General features: G+C 40.0%; 1 long non-coding RNA gene and 1 pseudogene across 1 annotated transcript in view; one reads left to right on the forward strand and one right to left on the reverse strand.

Annotated features, from left to right (window-relative positions):
- The window catches only part of LOC143659537 (uncharacterized), an 18,096-nt gene extending 7,203 nt beyond the window's left edge, over positions 1-10,893 (forward strand). The window contains exon 3 of the long non-coding RNA XR_013163598.1: positions 10,141-10,893. This is a non-coding gene — a long non-coding RNA (uncharacterized LOC143659537). The remainder of the gene's footprint in view (positions 1-10,140) is intronic.
- Positions 10,894-17,883: 6,990 nt separating this feature from the next.
- Positions 17,884-19,145, reverse strand: LOC143658439 (Fanconi anemia group B protein pseudogene; annotated as a pseudogene).
- Between the last annotated feature and the right edge of the window lie 880 nt (positions 19,146-20,025).

A 20,025-nucleotide genomic window follows, 5' to 3' on the forward strand; every position in this document is an offset into this window, starting at 1 on the left:
AGTTGACAACTGAATCTAACTACCACACTACTGATTCACTATTTTGCTGGGTAGCTTCCATTTGGCCTTTTCTACCATCACCAGCCTGTGAGTCAAGAAAAACATCCTAGAGTAGAAAACACTGGAGTTGAGTTTAGAAGAATGAGGGGACATTTATTCAACAAAAAAGGGAAAGATGTCACCAGGAGAAGGAGCCCCGGTGGTGGAGGCTAGAAGTCATCAGAGAATGAGTGACAGTTAGAAGAAAGCCAGGATGTTCTCAGACGTTGTGGAACAAGTTGAAGAGGGGCTGGAGACATCTCCCTGGGGAGCTTGTGAAGTTCCCAGGCAGGGTTATGAGCCCCAGTTTACAGAGAAGGAACCTATTCAAGAACCAGAGAGGTCAAATGACTGGCTCAAGGTCACAAATAAGTAAAGTCACAGAGCTAACCAGACACCTGACTCAGGTCTTTGCTGTTTCTCTGGCCTCCAGTGTGCAGCGCTGAGGGGCTAACTGAGGGGATCTGGGTCAGCCCAGGGCTTCGGTCAGCTGGTGGAGTGTGGAGGGTGGGGGGAAGGGCACAGACAGTAAATGACCTCATGGTCCAAGCTTGAAGCTTTACTGAGGTAGAGATTCCCTGTGATCCGTAGTTAAGGAGATTTGAGCTCTTCCTGAGCACAATTTGGAGAAATAGAAGCCAAAAGACACACCCACAGGATTTAGTTCTCCCAACTCAGTTATGCTTAAATCATGTTAAGGGCTTGACAGAGCCACAAAAGAAAAAACTAACTTTAACCTTAAAACTGAAGCTATGGGGGGTGCGAGGGTAGTTCACTGGTAGAATTCTCGCCTACCATGTGGGAGATCTGGGTTCGATTCTCTGCCCATGCACTTCCCAGAAACAAAGAAGCAAACAAAAGAAAGAAAAGACAAACAAACAAAAATTCAACAAATGGTGCTCCAATAACGGGTTATGCACCTGGAAAAAGAATGAAGTGTGACCCCCACCATACAGCATAAAAACAAAAAACAAACCAAGAAAGCTGAAGCTATGTTCTTCCCGTATCCTCTAATTGAGCATTCCTAGCACCCAGTTCTGGGACTGTGTGTGCCTTCTCTGGAGTGAGGCATGGGAGATAAGCTGGAGAGGGAGGGGAGAACATTCAGTGGGCGAGTGATTCTGATCCCTTCGAGCAGCAGACGTGCGTGGCTGGAAGGGAGGCCCAGGCTGGCCCGACCACAGGCCCCTCCCACCTCTGGCCACCTGGGAGGGCCAGCCACAGAGTTCCAGGCCTTGGAGGCTCAGGGTATAACAGACAGGAGTATGCTTTCTCTAGACGTGAGTCCAGAGGGTGGATTCTAAAATTAGGAGCTCTGCCCAGCAAGGGGCAGAGAAAGCAAAATCCAGTAACCTGGATTCTGTGATCAGGGACAGCCCAGAGGTATCAGCAGCCACACCCCCTCCAGCCTCTGCTTGGAAGCACCCACTAGGCACCCTGAGAGCTGGCTGTGCTGAGGACCTCCACGTGTGAGCAAGAGTCCAAAATCCAAGGGAGTGAAATGAAGCAGGGCCTTTCGGTTTTCCTGAGCCCCATGACCCCCCTGGCTGGCCAGTGGCAGCCTGAGGCTCTTGGGCGTTTTGTGCCAGTGATGAATGAGAAGGGTTGGGACTCAAAGGGGGCTGCAGATTCTCTGCCATAGCCTCTCTTCGGCAGCCTGTTCCTGCGGATTTTTGCCTAAATTGGTTTATTTTCAAATTTTTGACATTAAAATTCACATTAAAAAAAATTGAGGGTGGGTCACGATGGCTCAGCAGGCAGAGTTCTTGTCTGCCATGCCGGAGGCCTGGGTTCAATTCCCGGTGCCTGCCCATGCAAAAAAAATAATAATAAAAATAAAAAATTGAAGCTATACTCCTGTTGTCTTAATCCAAGTCATTGTGTCTGGCCTGACTTCCAGGCTGAGGTCTGGTTCTCACTGCTTTTGTGGATTGAAGTAAACTCCTTTACATGCCTTAAATAGGGTTCTTGTCAATGGTTTTTAAAATTATAGTATTCAAAACAGAAGGTATCAGAATAGTAGCAGCCCCAGGCATTGATGTCGTGGACACTGGCTGTTCTGATAACTGGAAAGAGCATTTTCCCAAAGGGCGAGGGTGACCTCAGTGTGGGCGTTGACATGTGAGGGGAAGTGCAGCTGCCTTAAAGATGCCTGGATGGGCTTAGGCTGTTCCCATGTCCGGCTATTGCTTGTTGGTATAGGGAGGAAACGTGACAAACCCTGGGGTGCTGGGTCAAAAGCCGCTTTGGATGCCATTTATTCAGAATGAAACAACCTTCTTGTGCTGAATGAGAACACAGAGACCATCTCACTCAATTCCCTCATTGTCCAGATGGAAAATGCTTGCAAATCATAGATAGGTAAGTTCATGGAAGAGGCAAAATTGGAATCCAGATCTTCCAGATTCCAGACTCTTAATTAGCTTACCTTATCAGGGGCAACAGAAGGCTACAAATTTTTCTTTTCATCTGAGTGAGAAGAAATTGCATTTGATTAGATTCCTAAAGAAAAGTCTTCCCAGGACCAGTGAAAACACAGAGCATTGGCAGCAACAAAAATGTGATATTCACTTTAAAAACCACAGGAAGAAACACTAAATGTAGATGGTGATGGCAAAGAGAAACAAGAATGTCAAAATTGGAAAGACTCCGGAGTTCACCCAGTTCAGCACAGTCTACAGTATAATTCATGAGATGTTAATTTGCTGCTTTGAAGAAAGAAGGTTCTATGGTTGAATGGCTTTGGGAAATTTTGGCTTAATTGAAATCGAACGAGTTTCTTTTCTGCACACATTCTCAGAGTTGTTAGTATGATAATATGCGTTATAAATTTCTAGGATACTGTTTTAAATCCAATACACCAGAGATGGATTGGCTTTTAATAAAAGGGGATTTATTTAGTTAAAAACTTATAGTTCTTCAGAGGAAAGGCAGATAATTTTCATCTGAGATTCTCTCTTACACGAAAAGGCACAGGGCCATGTCTGCTGGCCTTCTCTCCTGGCTTCGGGGTTCCAACAGCTTTCCCTGGAGCGATTCCTATTGGCAGCTCCAAATGTCTGGTGCTGAGATGAGATATGCTGAGCTGCTTGGGCTGTACTGCATCGAGCCCTCTTCTGACCTCTCTCTTCTAAGCCTCCAGCTAATTAATTTAACATCACTCTTTGCAGAAGGCACTCCCCTTAGCTGACTGCAAATGAAATCAGCCATAGGTAAATTTTGCACGCTAATGGTTCAAGTCCACAGCAACAGAGCTAGGCACCATCACCTGGCCAAGTTGACATCTGAACCTAACTACCACAATAGATATAGATGTAAAGTTTTCTAGAGCCCCTTTTCTGTTGAAGGATAATCTCATGAGTTGAATGTTCCTTGGAATCGACCCGTTAAGTGTTGACCTCTTCCCGTATCCAACACAACTAGTTGATGGCAGAACCGGCACTCGAATGTAAATGATCTGCTCTCCAGACAGAAACTAAAGAACGAAATCCCTTTCTTGTTTCCATGCTGTGTCCCTAGCACTTAACTTTGTGTACTCCAGTAAAATTATTAATAAGGATAGTAAGGCACAGTGACTGACAAATAATAGCTAAGTGCTTCATATGCATTAATTCACATGGTCTTAATTAAACCCCAGGGGATAGGACTGTTATCCATTTTATGAAATGTTGTCAGAAATTGTAAAAGGTTTGAACTTTTACCTTGCTTGCTAGCTAACAAGTTAGACTGTCAGAGTTTATATACATATACTTAATGAAGATAGAAGACACTTAGGTGAGAGACAAAGATGACTGATTACAGAAAACCCAGCAGCATTGGCTCCTCGTGTCCAGTTCTACAGTTCCTGCCACGTGAGCTTTGTGTTACCTGCACTGCTGTAGGGGCACCATGGGAGAGGAACCCTGAAACTGCTCATTCCCTGGACTGTAAGCACATCTCCGAGGGACACTACCCTGTCACATCTACGGGAGGTGCATTCCATATCTCTGCAGAGGGATGCACCATCTTTAGCTTCCATGACTGCTTGCTATTCAAACATATCCTTGACTCAGATGGGCTGGCTCCTGTGGAAATGTGAGAAATCCAAGGAGACTTGTCTCCCAACACAGATATGGAAATGGAAGCTTAATGCACAAATGATTTGACCTTGGGCAAGGGGAGGTACTAGGAAAATAAATAAATAAATGAATGACCTAGATTAAGACACTTTTTCTACAGATGTAAATGACCACCTTTATGTACTTGCCTGAAAATATGTAGAGATGGAGAAAAACGGAGGAATAATGAAATTTGGGTGTATCATATAACACATGATCTTGGACTAGATCTAATAATGGAGGAGAAAATTCCCGGAAGGACATTATTGGGGCATATGAAAAAAAATAAAAATTTAGACTGTAAGCTTTGTAACAATGTTAAATTATCTGAATGTTTTAACTGCACTTTGGCTGGTTACAGCAGTGAATATCCTTGTTCTTAGGAAAAGAACATGAAGTAGTAGACATTCAGGGAGTATGATGTATTCCACCTACTCTCACATGTTTAGAAAATAGACAAGCAGATCGATAGTGTGGTGGATTGAATTATGTTCTCCACTTTAGAAATGTTCTTGAGCCTGATTTGCATTCCCATGGGTGTTAAAGATCCCACTCTAACCAGGACCTCTCTCTTTTTTTTAATTTTTAAATTTATTTTTATTTTTTAAAAAAATACCAAAAAACACCAAACAAATGCAAACATTCTTAACTTATGATCATTCTGTTCTACATATATAATCAGTAATTCACAATATCATCACATAGTTGCATATTCATCATCATGATAATTTCTTGAAACATTTGCATCTATTCAGAAAAAGAAATAAAAAGAAAACAGAAAAAAATTCATGCATACCATACCCCTTACCCCTCCCTTTCACTGATCACTAGCATTTCAATCTAAATTTATTTTAACACATTTGTTCCCCCTATTATTTATTTTTATTCCATATGTTTTACTCGTCTGTTGATAAGGTAGATAAAAGGAGCATCAGACACAAGGTTTTCACAATCACACAGCCACAGTGTGAAAGCTATATCATTATACAATCATCTTCAAGAAGCATGGCTACTGGAACACAACTCTACATTTTCAGGCAGTTCCCTCCAGCCTCTCCATTACATCTTGACTAGCAAGGTGATATCTACTTAATGCGTAAGAATAACCTCCAGGATAACCTCTCCACTCTGTTTGGAATCTCTCAGCCATTGACACTTTATTTTGTATCATTTCACTCTTCCCCCTTTTGGTCGAGAAGGTTTTCTCAATCCCCTGATGTTGAGTCTCAGCTCATTCTTGGGGTTTTCTCAATCCCTTGATGCTGAGTCTCAGGTCATTCTAGGATTTCTGTCCCACGTTGCCAAGAAGGTCCACACCCCTGAACCAGGATCTCTTGAAGGTATTGTTTTTTGTTAAGGATTAGCCCAATTGAATAAGCTTGGGTCTTAATTCAACTATTGGAGTCCTTGGTAAAAGGAAGAAATTCAGACATAGAGAGAGCATAGAGAGGAGCTGGAAGTCATGGAAGATGAGGTCAACAGACCCGGAAGAGAAAGGAGAGGACATCACCATGTGATGGGAAGCGCGGGGAGCCCCTGGAATTGCAGGCAGCCAGCACCAGAATGTTGTAGTCGTTGGGGAGAAAGCATGCCTTGAATTTGGGCTTTTCCTAGCCTCAAAACTGTGGGCCAATAAATTCCCATTGTTTAAGCAATCCATTGTATGGTATTTGTCGAGAAAAAGGTGATGTATGAAAAAGAAGCTAAACAACTAAAAGAAAATGTTGAGAAAATGAGAGCTGATGATCCCAGATTGCCAGTGCAGGTTGGAAGCTGCATACGCCTATTTTCTGCAGGTTAATTATGGAGAGAAAAAGACTTGGAAGAAGCTGAGGAATATAAAGAAGCATGTTCAGTACTGGATTCAGTAAAGTTAGAAGCTGGAAATTTATCCATACAGGGTGTTTTGGGCATTAAATTCTGGTATCCATTCCACAATTATTACATTTGATCACTATGCATGTGTAAGTGGTATGATAATATGATTCTTTTTATGCCATTGCGTGTATTTTTCTTAGCCTAATTTCACGTGTCGAATAAATGAGCTAACCTAATAAAATTGTTTGACTCATACTTCACAGCATATGTTCAGCTAACTTTTATTATTAAATTACATAGACATTTTTGACAGAGAATTAAAATCTGTTAGGTTCTATTGGAAGTCAGGATATTTTGCTTGATAAGCATGGTTGGAGTTAAAAATAGGGTACCATTTTTTTTAAGTTAAAAATCCAAATGTTACCCTGGACAAATTGTTTGAGGGTTAAGAGAATCATTAACAGAGTTATCATTATCATCCTTATTTTCATCATGTATTGACTATTTTTATGAACTTTATACAACTTTACCATCTTTAAGTTTCATACCAAAGCTATGGGGCAGCTGTAATTATTGTCTCCATTTTATAGATAAGGAAATGTGGTGCAGAGAGACTAAACTTTTTACATTTGTGGCTTTTATCAGATGGCAGGGCTGGGGATTTGAACCCAAGCTGTCTGACTTCAGTGGGCATAGTTTAAAACCACTTGCTAAATTCTTTTGAGGTGCCAGACTTCTTTCTCTCTCTTTGCCTCTATGTGTATGTAAATAAATTCTCTTCTATTGCCCACAAGCCTATGAGAGAAGCATTGTAATTGTCATTATAAAGATGAGGAAACTGAGACTTAGAGATGTTAAAACTTGCCCAAGGTCACAGGGCCAATAAGTCATAAGGTGTAAAACTTGCCCAAAGTCACAGGGCTAATAAGTCATATTAATGGCATTTGAACCAAGAGCTGTATTTCTGCAAAAGTCCAAACCCTATCTATCCATTCTGATGTTTCTGGACCTCAGTTTCCTCCTGTGCAAATGTATGTAATACTAACCCTTCCCTAACAATGTCTGAGGGGAATGTGTTTTCATAAAAGGTATGCTCAATAATGGTTGCCAAAGCCCATCTTTGTCTGCAAACAACAAAGAGTAGTCTTCTCTGGCAAGGTGCCATCTTGTTGACTGTGGGCTCAAGCATTGGCTGGATGTTAGAGTCATTCATCTAATATTTTAGGGCATTGTACAATATAGAAGGTAATTTGTATTCCTTAGAAACAACAATTTAGTGACGAATGCACCCTGCAGCATAATTAGCCCCAGACCTGTGCATCCCAGAGCAGTTCTTTCCTATCTTAGCAAAACAGCAACCTGAAGCCCTAAGTGCATGACATTTCAGAGTCCACCTAATCTAATACAAACTACATGGAATCAATAGGTCTTTATTCCTACCACTTCCAAGAGACTCTATGTCTCCCTGCAAGACAAAACAAAGGAGTAGTTTTTTGCCAGCATTAAGGTTAATTGAATAATGTAAATTCCAATGGAAAATTATTAAAGTTGTTGGATTTTTGACCTGCAATTCTGCAGATACTCCCCTTTGGGCTAAGCAAACAAAGGGCACACATTAGGAAGCCAAAGACATTTAGTACATTTGTTTTTGCCTTGAGAACATGTCTGTGCCAGTTTGAAAGAATGTATGTACCCTAGAAAAGCCATGTTTTAATCCTAATTCCATTTCGTAAAGGCAGCTATTTCTTCTAATCCCTATTCAGTACTGTATGCTTGAAACTGTAATTCGATCATCTCCCTGGAGATGTGACTCAATCAAGAGTGGTTGTTAAACTGGATTAGGTGGAGACATGTCTCCACCCATTCAGGTGGGTCTTAATTAGTTTACTGGAATCCTGTAAAAGAGGAAACATTTTGGAGTATGTGGGAGATTCTGAGAGAGCAGAGAAGAATAACAGCCACAAGAAGCAGAGTCCACCAGCCAGTGACCTTTGAAGATGAAGAAGGAAAATGCCTCCTGGAGAGCTTCATGAAAGAGGAAGCTAGGAGAGAAAGCTAGCGGACGATGCCGTGTTCACCGTGTGCCCTTTCAGATGAGAGAGAAACCCTGGCTGTGTTCTCCATGTGTCTTTCCACTTGAGAGAGAAACCCGGAACTTCACCTTCTTGAATCAAGGTATTTTTTCCTGGATACCTTAGATTAGGCATTTCTATAGACTTGCTTTAATTGGGTCATTTCCATGGCCTAAAAATTGTTAACTTGCAACTTATAAACTCCCCTTTTTGAAAGCTGTTCTGTTTCTGGGATATTGCATTCTGGCAGCTAGCAAACTAGAACAATGTCTCTACTTGATTTTGAAAAGGTTTTCTGAGCACAGACCTTGGATTACTGGATGGTTGCCGGTCTGTTTTGCTAGAAAAGGATTTGCTAGAAGAGACAGTTTGTGTTTTAATTTTATTTGAGGGGAGGGAGAGGATAGTTTTATTGAGATATAATTCACATACCATACAATTCACCATTTAAAATATATAATTCATGGTTTTAATATATCCATATAGTTGTGCAATCATCACCACAATCAATTTTAGAAGTTTTAATTACCTCCTAAAGAAATCCTCCGTTCTTCCCCACATCTGTTTCTGTAGATTTGCCTATTTTGGACATTTCATATAAATGGAATTGTATAACCCATGATCATTTGTGACTGCTCTTTAATTGTGAATCATGTTATTTCTGCCGACAGAACAACTGCAAATGTGAGGAAATGTTTACTACCTGTTCCTAGTGACAGGGATCATTTGGCCCATCACCTCCCTCTTGGCTTTGCTAAAATTGATAAGGTCCTGAATCTCCCTCACTTTTTTTTCTCTCTCTTCTGCCTTTTAATAATAAAATGTTATCTTCGTACTGATGAAGGGTAAACGGAAAAAAATATCCTATGGAAATTCAACTGTAGGGGAATCATGTGCATTTTCTTAGATGGCATTTGAACCAAGAGCTGTATTTCTGCAAAGGTCCAAGCCCTACCCATCCATTCTGATGTTTCTGGATTCATATCTGTTTTCAGTGGTTCTGAGAGTCTCTGGTTTTAGTGTCCATCATAACATAAGATGGAGCCTGTGTGATAAAGAATTTAGCCTTGCCTCCAAAATACCTGATCTTTGCTCTCACCTTCTGGGAGGAAATCTCTGAACCCTTGGAATGTTGTGCATGATAGGAGTGATTTTGTTTCCCTGGGGGCCTTGGGTTACACTGGACAGTCTAGCAGTGTGGTTTAGGGTGGGGGTTTTGGGTCAGTGGTATCAGCTCCACCGTGGAGGGTTGGAGACTGAGATCAGCCATGTGAGCAGTCAACCATGTTGACATGATGTAGCCTCAATAAAAACTCTGGAAACCAAGGCTGGGATGAGCTTCATTGGTTGGCAATGCTCTGTGTGTGTATTGCCGTACTTCGTTACCAGGAAAATAATGCTGCCCATGACCTCACAGGGTGAGGACAATCAGAAGCTTTACATTTAGAGCTCCCTTGGTTCTGCCCTATGCACTTTTCCTCTTGCCTCATTTGAATCTGTATCCTTCAGCCGTAATGAACCATAACCATGAGTACAGTAACTTTCAGTGAGTTCTGTGAGTCCTTCTAGTGAATTATTGAACCTCAGGATGGTCTTGGGGACCCCTAAACTTGCAATTGGTGTTGGAAATGAGGGTGTTCTCGTGCGGGCTATTCCTCTAATTTTGCAGGGTCTTTGCAACTCGCTAATAATACTTTACATCTCCTTCACTCTGAGTGAATTGATGTGATCAAAACAAGGAATTAGAATTTACACAGAAGATCAATCAAGTCAGGGGGCAAAGGAAGTACAGATAATTAGAATTTTGATCAAATTCACAGGAATAAAATAGGGTGGGTGCTACTTGACACAGTGTCTGTGAAATGAGACTTCAGACATGCATGGAAAAAATCTCATTGCCTAACTCCCCTGATAAAATTTTTCTCTTCTACATTTATCACGAAGGCCTTTGTTATCTTGTCCTTGAATGGATGCAGTCAATATTTATTGCCTCATAAGCAGCCAAATACATCATGGGGCTTTACTTGGTATGATGGTGTTCTTTTGTTGTATCTTCTCCCACAATTTTGTCCCTGGATCCTTTGAGGCTAATACCCATGTCCTTCTCCAAACAGGTCAACCGTGCTGACACCTGCAAGCCATTGTGTATTGTATATACTGTGCTCTCCTCAACAAATCTTACTCATCCTTCAAGACTGAGCTCAAGCTCCATTTCTTCTCCAGGGTCTGATCTATTTTCCACCAGTTTGGGTTTTCACTGTATGCTTGTGGTAGGCTGAAAAACCTGACCATAATATTTTGCTGCTGCTCCTATCAAAAGGAGGAGTCTTCCGGGGATGAGCCTAGCCCTGGCATCGTGCAAATGAGAATGACTTCTTGACTAAAAGGAGGAAAAGAAATGAAACAAAATAAAGTTTTAGTGACTGAGAGATTTCAAATAGAGTCAAAGTGGTCATTCTGGAGGTTATTCTTATGCATTATATACATATTCCTTTTTAGTTTCTAGAGTATTAGAAAAGTTAGAAGGAAATTCCTGAAACAGTTGAATTGTAATCCAGTGGACTAGATTTTTGATGATGATCATATAACTATATAGTTTTTGTCATGTGACCGTGTGATTCTGAAAACCTTGTGACTGACACTCCCTTTATCCAATGTATGGGCAGATGAGTAATAAAATAAAAGCAAAATTAAATAAATAAGTAAGAGGGTGGGGGATAAGTATTGTGGGATTTTTTGGTGTTCTTTATTCTTTTTCCTTTTTTTTTCTTGGAGTAATGAAAATGTTCTAAATTTGTGGTGATGAATGCACAAATATGTGATGATACTGTGAGCCATTGATTTTATATGTTAGATGGATTATTTGGTATGTGAATATGTCGCAATAAAATTGCATTTTTTTTTTAAAAGAAGTCATCTGTCTTCCCATTCCTTGAATCCACACTGGACTTAAGACCTGCTTTGTCCAACAAAATGTGGCAGAATGGGAGTGTATAGGCTCATGATGGGCGTGCATAGCTCCCAGATGCCTTTAACCCTCTTGGAATGATGCTTTGAAACCACTATATAAAGCTCAGCCTAGCCTGCTGAAAGATGAGAAGCATGTGGGTGTGTGTACGGGGGTGAGGTGGGGAAGGGAAGTGAGGTGCCCCAGCGAATGCCAGCACCAACTGCCAGAGGTGTGAGATTATATGGACCACTCACTCCAGGTGAGTTTTCAGATGACTGCAGCCACGTTAGTGACTCCAGGAAAGTCAGCAGACCAAGTCCCCGGCTGAGCCCAGTCAAAATGCAAAACAATGAACAAATAAACAGTTGGGGATTTAATGCCACAAAATTTGGGGTTTGTCATGCAGCAGTACATAAGTGATTTGAGGGAGCATTGTGTGTGTGTGTGTATGTGTGTGATTGAGATCACAAGAAACTCTGTCTTTGGAAAAGGGCATCATTTTTAGGGCAAAATCCTTTCTTTCACCTGTCTTCTTTACTCAGTTATCTCCCATTCACTATTTAGGTCTTAAATTAGATAATCTTTCTCTGGGAATCCTTCTCTGACATCCAAGACACCAGGATAGGTGTTCCTCCAACAGCTTCCTTTGTACTTTACTCTTAGTATAATGTATTTCACACTTTATATAATTCCCTGTTTTCTTTTTTTTTCCCACTATGCTGAAGGATGTGGGAGGGCAGAGAAGGAACCACCTCAAACATAATTGTCCATCCAGAATCTGGTATAGCACATCACATATATGACAGCATTTCTCTTAGTGAATCTCATCAGTTCATCACATATTTATTGACCTCCTCATCAGGCCATCTGTTCCTTATTGGGACAGTGCTAGCATGACAGTGCTTTCCTTAGGGTGATATAAACGTGTGTCTGGGTAACTTCTATAGATAGACCTACATTTAATCACTAGGGTTGAAAAAAATACCCTTTATATTTGAGTATTGGTGCTATGCGTCCCTTAAATCATCTCATTTCAAGCCCACGGAAAAAGTAACAGATGAGGACCCTGGAGTGCCTGGCCTGGGCCTCTGACCAGCCTGATCTCACTTTTCTGGTTCATCAACACCCATCTTAACAAGAACTTTGCATCAAAAATCATTCTTAAGCGTAGCAAAACCCATACTAAAATGTCGTAACTACCAGAAGGGGACCAAGGCAGAGTAGAGTGCATTCTCATTGTTTGCAACTTTAATTCTTTTATTCATGCAATTTAAGCATCTGTGGATTTACTAATTCTGATGGCCCTGTGGTCCGTAGTAGCATATGTAAAAAAAGGCTTCTGGGTCAGAGCTACTGAATATCCAATCTCAAACTGAGAGTGGCCAGTTTATTTTATTTAACATTTTTGAGGACATGTGTGACAATTTTTATATGACTTTAAAAAAACTTCATATGGTGAGTATACACTTTAGTGCTATTGTGATGGTAGGAAACCACCTTTGTATGCTGTACTGGAGAATTCAAGTTAAGCTAGAATTCCAATTCACCTTTCATTTAATGAGACCTTATGTTTGGTAGGAAAATTTCAATTTAGCACTTGGAAAAATTCTTTGTTTAATTCAGCTGGACTCTATTTGTAAAAGGGGGAAAAAAAGGAAAGTGACAGGAAATTCTTCTCAGAGAACTGCATATTCTCGTTCCAGATTTGTAGGAACACTGAGACGTTTCAATCTCTTCTCCGATGTTCGAATCTCTTTTCCATCGCCAGGTAGTTGTATAACAATGGAGAAGTGACTGAATTGCACAGAAAATCAGTTGCCTAAAGTGAGAAAGGGATTCCTTCACCGTGCCAGGCAGGAAGAAGTGCTCAATAAACCTCAGATGCTCATTTGTTTGTGGTTCCCTCCCCTTCCTACTAGATATGCACAGAACCAACGCTGCCCACCGTGCCCAGGGCGACACCGGGGGCTAATACCACTGCCACTGAAATGGGTAATGTCTTCACCTCCATTGACCCCTGATGCTTAAAATAGGCAGTAAGAACAGATGCAGGATCCCTCTGGGCCTTGAGATTTCCTGGCTCAGGGACTTTTTCTTCTCTAGGACAGCTTGTTTGGGGTGGCGCATGAGTGCTTGCATCGAGGGTGTTTAAAATAGCCACAGTCATAGGACTCTCTAAGTGAACAAATGCGCGAGTGTGTGTGTGTGTGTGTGTCTGGGTGAGAGAGACAGAGGGAGGGAGAGAGGGAGGGAATGAAGAAGGGGAGGGGGAGAGGGAGGGGAAGAGGCGGGGGAAGAGAGGGAGGCCTTTCTGAATCAGCCTCCTACTCATCCCGCGACGTCCGCCCCGCCGGCCCGGCTTCTCCCCAGCAAACTGGTGGCGCGCCTTGAGCCCTCTAGCGGGTTTTAAGTGTGTTCCCAGGTGGTGAGGGCTGCTTGGAGCGTCTGTGGGCAGATGCTGCCATCTCCTGGTACAAGTCTCCGAATTCTCCAGGTAAGACGCTGCAAAAGCCTGCGTCTTTTTACTTGGATGCTCAGCACTCCCGACTTGCTTTTGGAAGAGAATTAAGCGATTTTACTAGAAAGTAATTTTAAAAGGTTATAAATTGAAACAAAAATGGATGGATTCTGGAGTAAGCTGCATTATTTATTTATTTTTAGTTTTTTGAAATTTATTTTATTTTTGAATAATAAACTTTATTTTTAGAGTAGTTTTAGGTTCACAGAATGTACTATGAATTTCTAATTTTATAGAAACTTTACAAAATGCCAAGCTACTTATGGCCACCGACCCAGCCTCCTACCAAAAGCCCTTTTGCTCTGCTCTGCATTGTGTATGCTTAAGGAAACCCAATTTAAAAATACAGACTTGTATAAACATTAAAACACAAATGGCTCACAATCCACTCTCCTGTTTACATTTGTTCTTTGAAAATTCTCATTTGAGAGGACTTAAGACATGCATAAACTGTAAGGAAGAATAAGTCCCTCTTCATGTCCTGTCTCTCTCCCCTAAGGAAAGTAGTCTAAATTGTTCCTTGTAGATTAAATATTCGTACACATTATGCATCTATGTAGAAAGTGTGAATGTCAGCCCACAAACTGTTTAATTTTATTTTCATAACTAACTTATTTTCTATATTGAGCCCACCTCTTGACAAGTTGGTGGTAATTGTAACCCCTACTGCCAAGGGTTGTGTTGCAGGCTATACTTTTGGGTTTGCTGGGGGTCATTTGGCCTTTGGTCATCCATTCTCCCAGGTGATCTATGAGATTCCATGTTTCTGGACCCTTGTGGTGGTCCCTGGCTGCTTGTGTGGCATGCTAAGGATGCTCGGCTCTGCCAATCCTGGCCACGCACCTGTCTGCAGAGATGTGTCACGAGACCTGGCTTCTCCCAGGTGGTGCAACCTCTTTGGCAGCACAGCTGGAGTGCTGGTTGCCTCTGCTTCAATTCTCACCTCCTTTCCCTTTTTCTCTGCTCCTCAACCCAGAGGAATCTCTTTGTAGTCTGGGAGGAAGCTTCTCTCTTCTGTCCTACTTCTAGCCAACAAGCCCTTATTTGTTCATATATGTGAATCTTCTTTCTGTGGCTCGAAAAATTTAGACAGAAATGTCAGGAGGAGATCTCTGATTTTTATTTTGCCTTGTTTTTCTTCTGAGGCAATGATAATATGACCAATTACTTACTTGTTTCCAAGAGAAACTGGAAAAGCACCTTATAGAGATTAAATATCTCAAAATATTATTCTGTTAAATTTATCCTTCTGGTAAATCTTTGTGGCAAAGGTGGTGGCCTAAATATGTATGTGTATGCTGACTTTTAAATATATGTATATTTATTTATATATATATAAATATGTATTATACATAAATATATAAATATATATAATATATATTTATATATAATATATACATATATTTAAAATCAGAGCAGTTGTAGATTTACAGAAAACTCATGCAGGAAGTACAGAGTTCTCATATCCCCCCTCCTTTCCTATTATTAACATTTTGCATTAGTGCATGGTAACTTAGTCACAATTTTTGGAATATTATTATTAAAATTAGAGGATTCACTCTCTGGAATGTACAATTCTATTCTGGTTAACATATATACAACCGAAAATGAACCATTTTAGCCACTTTGAGGTATACAGCAGAGTGGAGTTAATTACATTCAAAATGTTGTGATACCATCACCACCATCCATTACCAAAACTTTTCATCACTCCAAAAAGAAACACTGCAACCATTAAGCAATAGCACCCCATTCTCCCTCTCCCTGGCCCTGGTAATCTGTAATCTAATTTCTGTCCCCAAGATACTGCTTATTCTAGATAGTTGATATACATGTAAGTATACAATATTTGTCCTTTGTGTCTGGCTTATTTCACTCAGCACAGTATTTTCAAGGTTCATCATGGTGTGGCACATATCAGAACTTCATTCCTTTTTTTTTTGACAGATGAATTTTTTCGCATTTACTGGGGATGATTAAGTAAGTAACTTAATTAGATCTTTTCCTTTATGATATGGGGAAGATATTGAGTAGTCAATTCTATATGGTATGCAGAGTTGTTATAAGGACAACATAAAGTTCACTGTGTACATAATCAGAAATTTTAAAAGTTCTGCTTTTTTTTTCTTTTTTAAATTGCAACTAGGGTACAGAATCAGAGTGTTTTCAGGCATTCCCTTAATTTAATTTTAACTTTTTTTTCATGTTGGGAACAACATTAATTACTACACCTCATGTGTTGCTATGAAGGATTAAACTATATATATATATACGGATGGATAAGTAGATGAATGTATATATATATGTGTGTGCTTGTAGGTACGCATGTTTCAAGTTCATTGCTTGTCATGGAATCGGTAGTCAATAATGTTACATTCCTTCCTTCTTATCCAAAGCTGGTCACTGAAGTGAATAATATCAGGTCTAAACTGGCTTGTACACATTTCCTAGTGAACAGATCAGGGTGCCAACAGAAAGTTTTTTGTCTGAGAACTACGGAGGGCTTGGTTCCAAAACCAAACAAGTTTCCAGTTAGCAGTGAGGATTTGGAAGGACCCTGTTTTTGAGGGAGCCTGGGATTAGTGGCCAGTGTTGTGAGTAGAGGAATATGTTTAGAGATGCAAACAGATACTGTATCCTGAGAGCAGCCTGTGCTGTCCTTTTCACAAACTCTGGCATTTCTAGTTTCTAGCAAGTAGAGAAATTAAACTGGAGTACAAAACTAATCTATAAAGAGGATATTAGGCATAAATACATTAATACCTTTTGGTTGCATTTATAAGTAAATAATAACATGCTAATTTTTAATATCCTAATTTATTTCCCTACCAATAAACGATTCCAGTGAATTCCTGCTTAGTTTTATTCTTTTGACAGCCTCCATTTTACAATGGAGTTTTTGTATTCTATAATTGGTTGTTCTTTTAGAACATGTTATGGACAATTTTAATAGATAGCCCATGAAACATACTGTTTCCAGATTTCCACAAGTAATCCTAATTAAACAAAAAGTCTGAAATATTCTCCATTGACATTTCATAGAGATAGAACTGTAGAGTTCTTAATCTGCAGTGGATTACGAAGATAAAAGTAGCACATTAAATGGACAGTCATAAAAACTGAGACCAGAACCTAATAACCTATCTTCTCTAAAAACCTTTTATTTCACCAGATCATTAGGTACAAACGCTTCTGAGGCACAGGAAGAATTAGCACTTCATAGTTGCAAGCATGAAGTGCCACTTTCTATAATCATCTCTATTTCTTTCAACTGCCCCTAGATGAAAGAGGAAACTTCCATCTCATTTAAGGATTTTAGAGCAAAAATGATCAAGAAACTCTCTTTTGGCCTATGGCATTTGGTATCTTTTTTCCCCTCTCCTGAGACTCTTGTTAACTCCAGAATTATCATTTTACCAAAAAAGGAATATGGTGCATCTTTTTGTCTCCTTGAAATGTCTCTCATTGGATCTTGTATAATTTCCACACACACAAACTGTTTCAGTCCCTAAGGAGGCCGTATTTTAAAAGTCATTTAAGCTAGAATTTTACATTTCACATTTGCCTAGAGTTGGAACCTCAGATGGCTTAAAAGTATTTTCAATAAAAAAAAATAATGGCCTGTGAGATATGCTTAGCCTTTTGAAAGAGATAGATAGGCTTTTCAGAGAAATACCCCGAACATGTCAAGGAATCACATTTCTATAAACTTACATGATTTCACGGACACTTTCTAATAAAATTTAAATAAACAAGGATTTCAAACACTTTCACCTTCATATTTGCCCCCTGACACTGTCATTTCAATTTCCATGGAAGCTTGATGTTTACAGAAACTTTTGTGAATCCTGACAACCTTAATTTATCTGTTTGAAGTTGATTTTTTTATATGCTAGGTTTTACTAAGTAGAATAAAATAAAAGGACTGCTTACGCTTTTCCAAGATTTAGACCAAAGTACTGTCATATCACTGTCTTCATTTAAGTGCTGACTCTAAGTCAGGGTTTCTCATTACTGGCACTACTGACATTTTGGACTGGATACATCTTTTTTTGTCAGGAGCTGTTCTGTGCCCAGTAGGATGGTTAGCAGTACCCTTGGCCTCCACCCACCAGATGCCAATAGCACACTCCCCTCAACCCCTCTCCCCCACCACATCTGACAATCCAAATGTCTGCAGACATTGTCAAATGCCTGATGCAGGACGGTGGGGCTGGGGGTAGCAAAAATCACCCCTAGTTGAGAACCACTTGTCTAAGTCATACTATTTTGTGCATCATCAAAACCCAAGATTGTACTACAAAGGTAACATGAAATGAAAAAACAGCAGAATCTAAATTGTCTGGAAGTAAAAATCTATTTAACGATATAATCAAATTTAGATTGTAATTACAAACTGGTCAGTTTCTGTGCAACTAGGTCAGATTTCACCTGAACTTCAGTTACTTTTAAAGTAATGTCTCTCTAAAGGGCACCACCCACTTTTAAGTTCATTCTCAATGTGATTTGCTCCTTTTCTCTCTGGAGTTCTTTTCTCTATTGGTGTATTTCTCCCTCTCTGTCTGATAAAGTAGCCATAATGACACTGCTCCACAACTCTGCACAGTTGCTTTCAGCCTCAGCTAAGGCAGAAGAAAGAGAGCTAAGGGTAACCAGTTCCTTCTCCAAAGTTAATGCCAAATGACCAATTAGGGTGTCCTTACTTCCTAATTTTAGTTTTTTGAAGAAGTAGTTTATAGGGAGACCTCTGATGACATTACGAAGGCATTGGAACAAAATTGTTTGATTCCTGCAATAGATGATTAAAATTCCTTTCAATTGTGTGCTTTGCTTTCAACTAAAGAGTGTCCCAGAGAAACTCCTTGGCCTTTTACAAAGCCAAATTTCTAGAAATTCTTTGATCACTTCACATTTCATGTGTTCTAAGAGCCATGTCTTCAACGAAGGCAAAGTATGGACAGGTGATGTGATATGAAAGCGAAATTTGTGTAATGCAGCGAGAAGGACTAAAAGATCTTCCGTGTACCCTATAGGTTTATCTTTTGGAAATGTAACCATGGATTTCCCTCTTGAAATTTCTTCTAAACTTAAACAAAGTCTGCCACAAGGAATATAATGATCTTTGGTGTGGTTACAATTTTTTTCCCTCTCTAGTTTGTAGCACCACATTGCAAAAAAAATTAAAGTGCTAAAAGTGAAAGATGCTATAGCTGTAATTATCTGTACACAGTCTTTCTTAGATGGTTGTTCACAAATATAACTTTTCTCTTCCTTGCTATAAAGAGTCAACTCGATCTTTTTATCTCTAATCCTACTTCATATGGCACAGAGGGTGGTGCTGGAAAGAATCCATGCCCAACTTAATCACACTTAATAAGCAGAAAGCTGGAGCTACAGGCTTGATCCAGTGACAGCGATAGAGCTACACCATTTAGGGGTGGTTCCAAAGAAGGTGTGGTTTTTACTCCAACAACCAAGCTATCATCTATTATATGGTACCACATCTTCCCTATTAAGTGCTCTGAATCTTGAAAATTGTCTAAGTTTTCACCAATATTATGGACAAGATTTTCTTTTTCACCACAAAGAAAAACAAGCCCTTCCTCCTCTTCACTTGAGATACAGAAGAGATACAGATGACGTTTTGGCATGTCTCCACAAAACTAAAGGGCCGTTATGGACCCTTATGCTATCCTTCAACTCATAGCCTGGTTTACAATCCAGTCGCTTTCAAAATTTACTGGAACTGTGAAGCAATAGTAGAAAATATTTGAAAACGATGCTCTTTTTATTGCTTTGTGTCATAATATCAGGGAGGTCAATTCCAGTTCTGAAGTCTGACACAGCTGCAAAAACACTTTTAAAATTAGTGTGCTCTTCCCTCCTGTGGAACAATCCAGTGGACTTCGGAACAAAGGTCCATTCTTCTGACCTGTAACATGGGTATTTTTCTGCTCCTTTATCTGTAAAATTTCCTTTAGACACTGAAAAAGTAGGACTTCCCTGTTATATCACAAGAGCCTTTCTTGTTGGTTAGATGGCATTGCTTATTTGCTCTTCATTCACGATTGATAGCCTTTTGTGTTGATCCGATTTTTTTCTCAAGATATTATTTTTATTGCAATCAAAGCAGAATGTACTTGACATTTTCTAGCCCTTTTTAAAAAATTTTTTAACTACAAGAAAACCCAAATAAACGCACACAGTCCTGTTTTGATCATTCCGTTCTGCATGTATCATCCGTAATTCACAGTTTGATCCGATTTTTGAACGCAAGTCGACTCGAATTGGCGATTTCAGCCCCAGCCGCCGCCCCTTTCACTGGCTGAGTGGTATTACATCGTACAGATAGGCCACGTTTTGTTTCTTCATTCACCCGTTGATGGTTTGTTGACTTTTAATCCATATTCCAAAATGACTACCGATACCTCTCCAGAGGGGAGTAGATGCTCTGTCAGAAAACAGCGTGACCACTGGAAGACGCGTGCATGAGTTTGTGTGTGTCTTTTGCAGGTGGAGGGCAGTTGGAGT

This window comes from Tamandua tetradactyla, chromosome 16, assembly GCF_023851605.1.
Source record: "Tamandua tetradactyla isolate mTamTet1 chromosome 16, mTamTet1.pri, whole genome shotgun sequence".
NCBI lineage: Eukaryota > Metazoa > Chordata > Mammalia > Pilosa > Myrmecophagidae > Tamandua > Tamandua tetradactyla.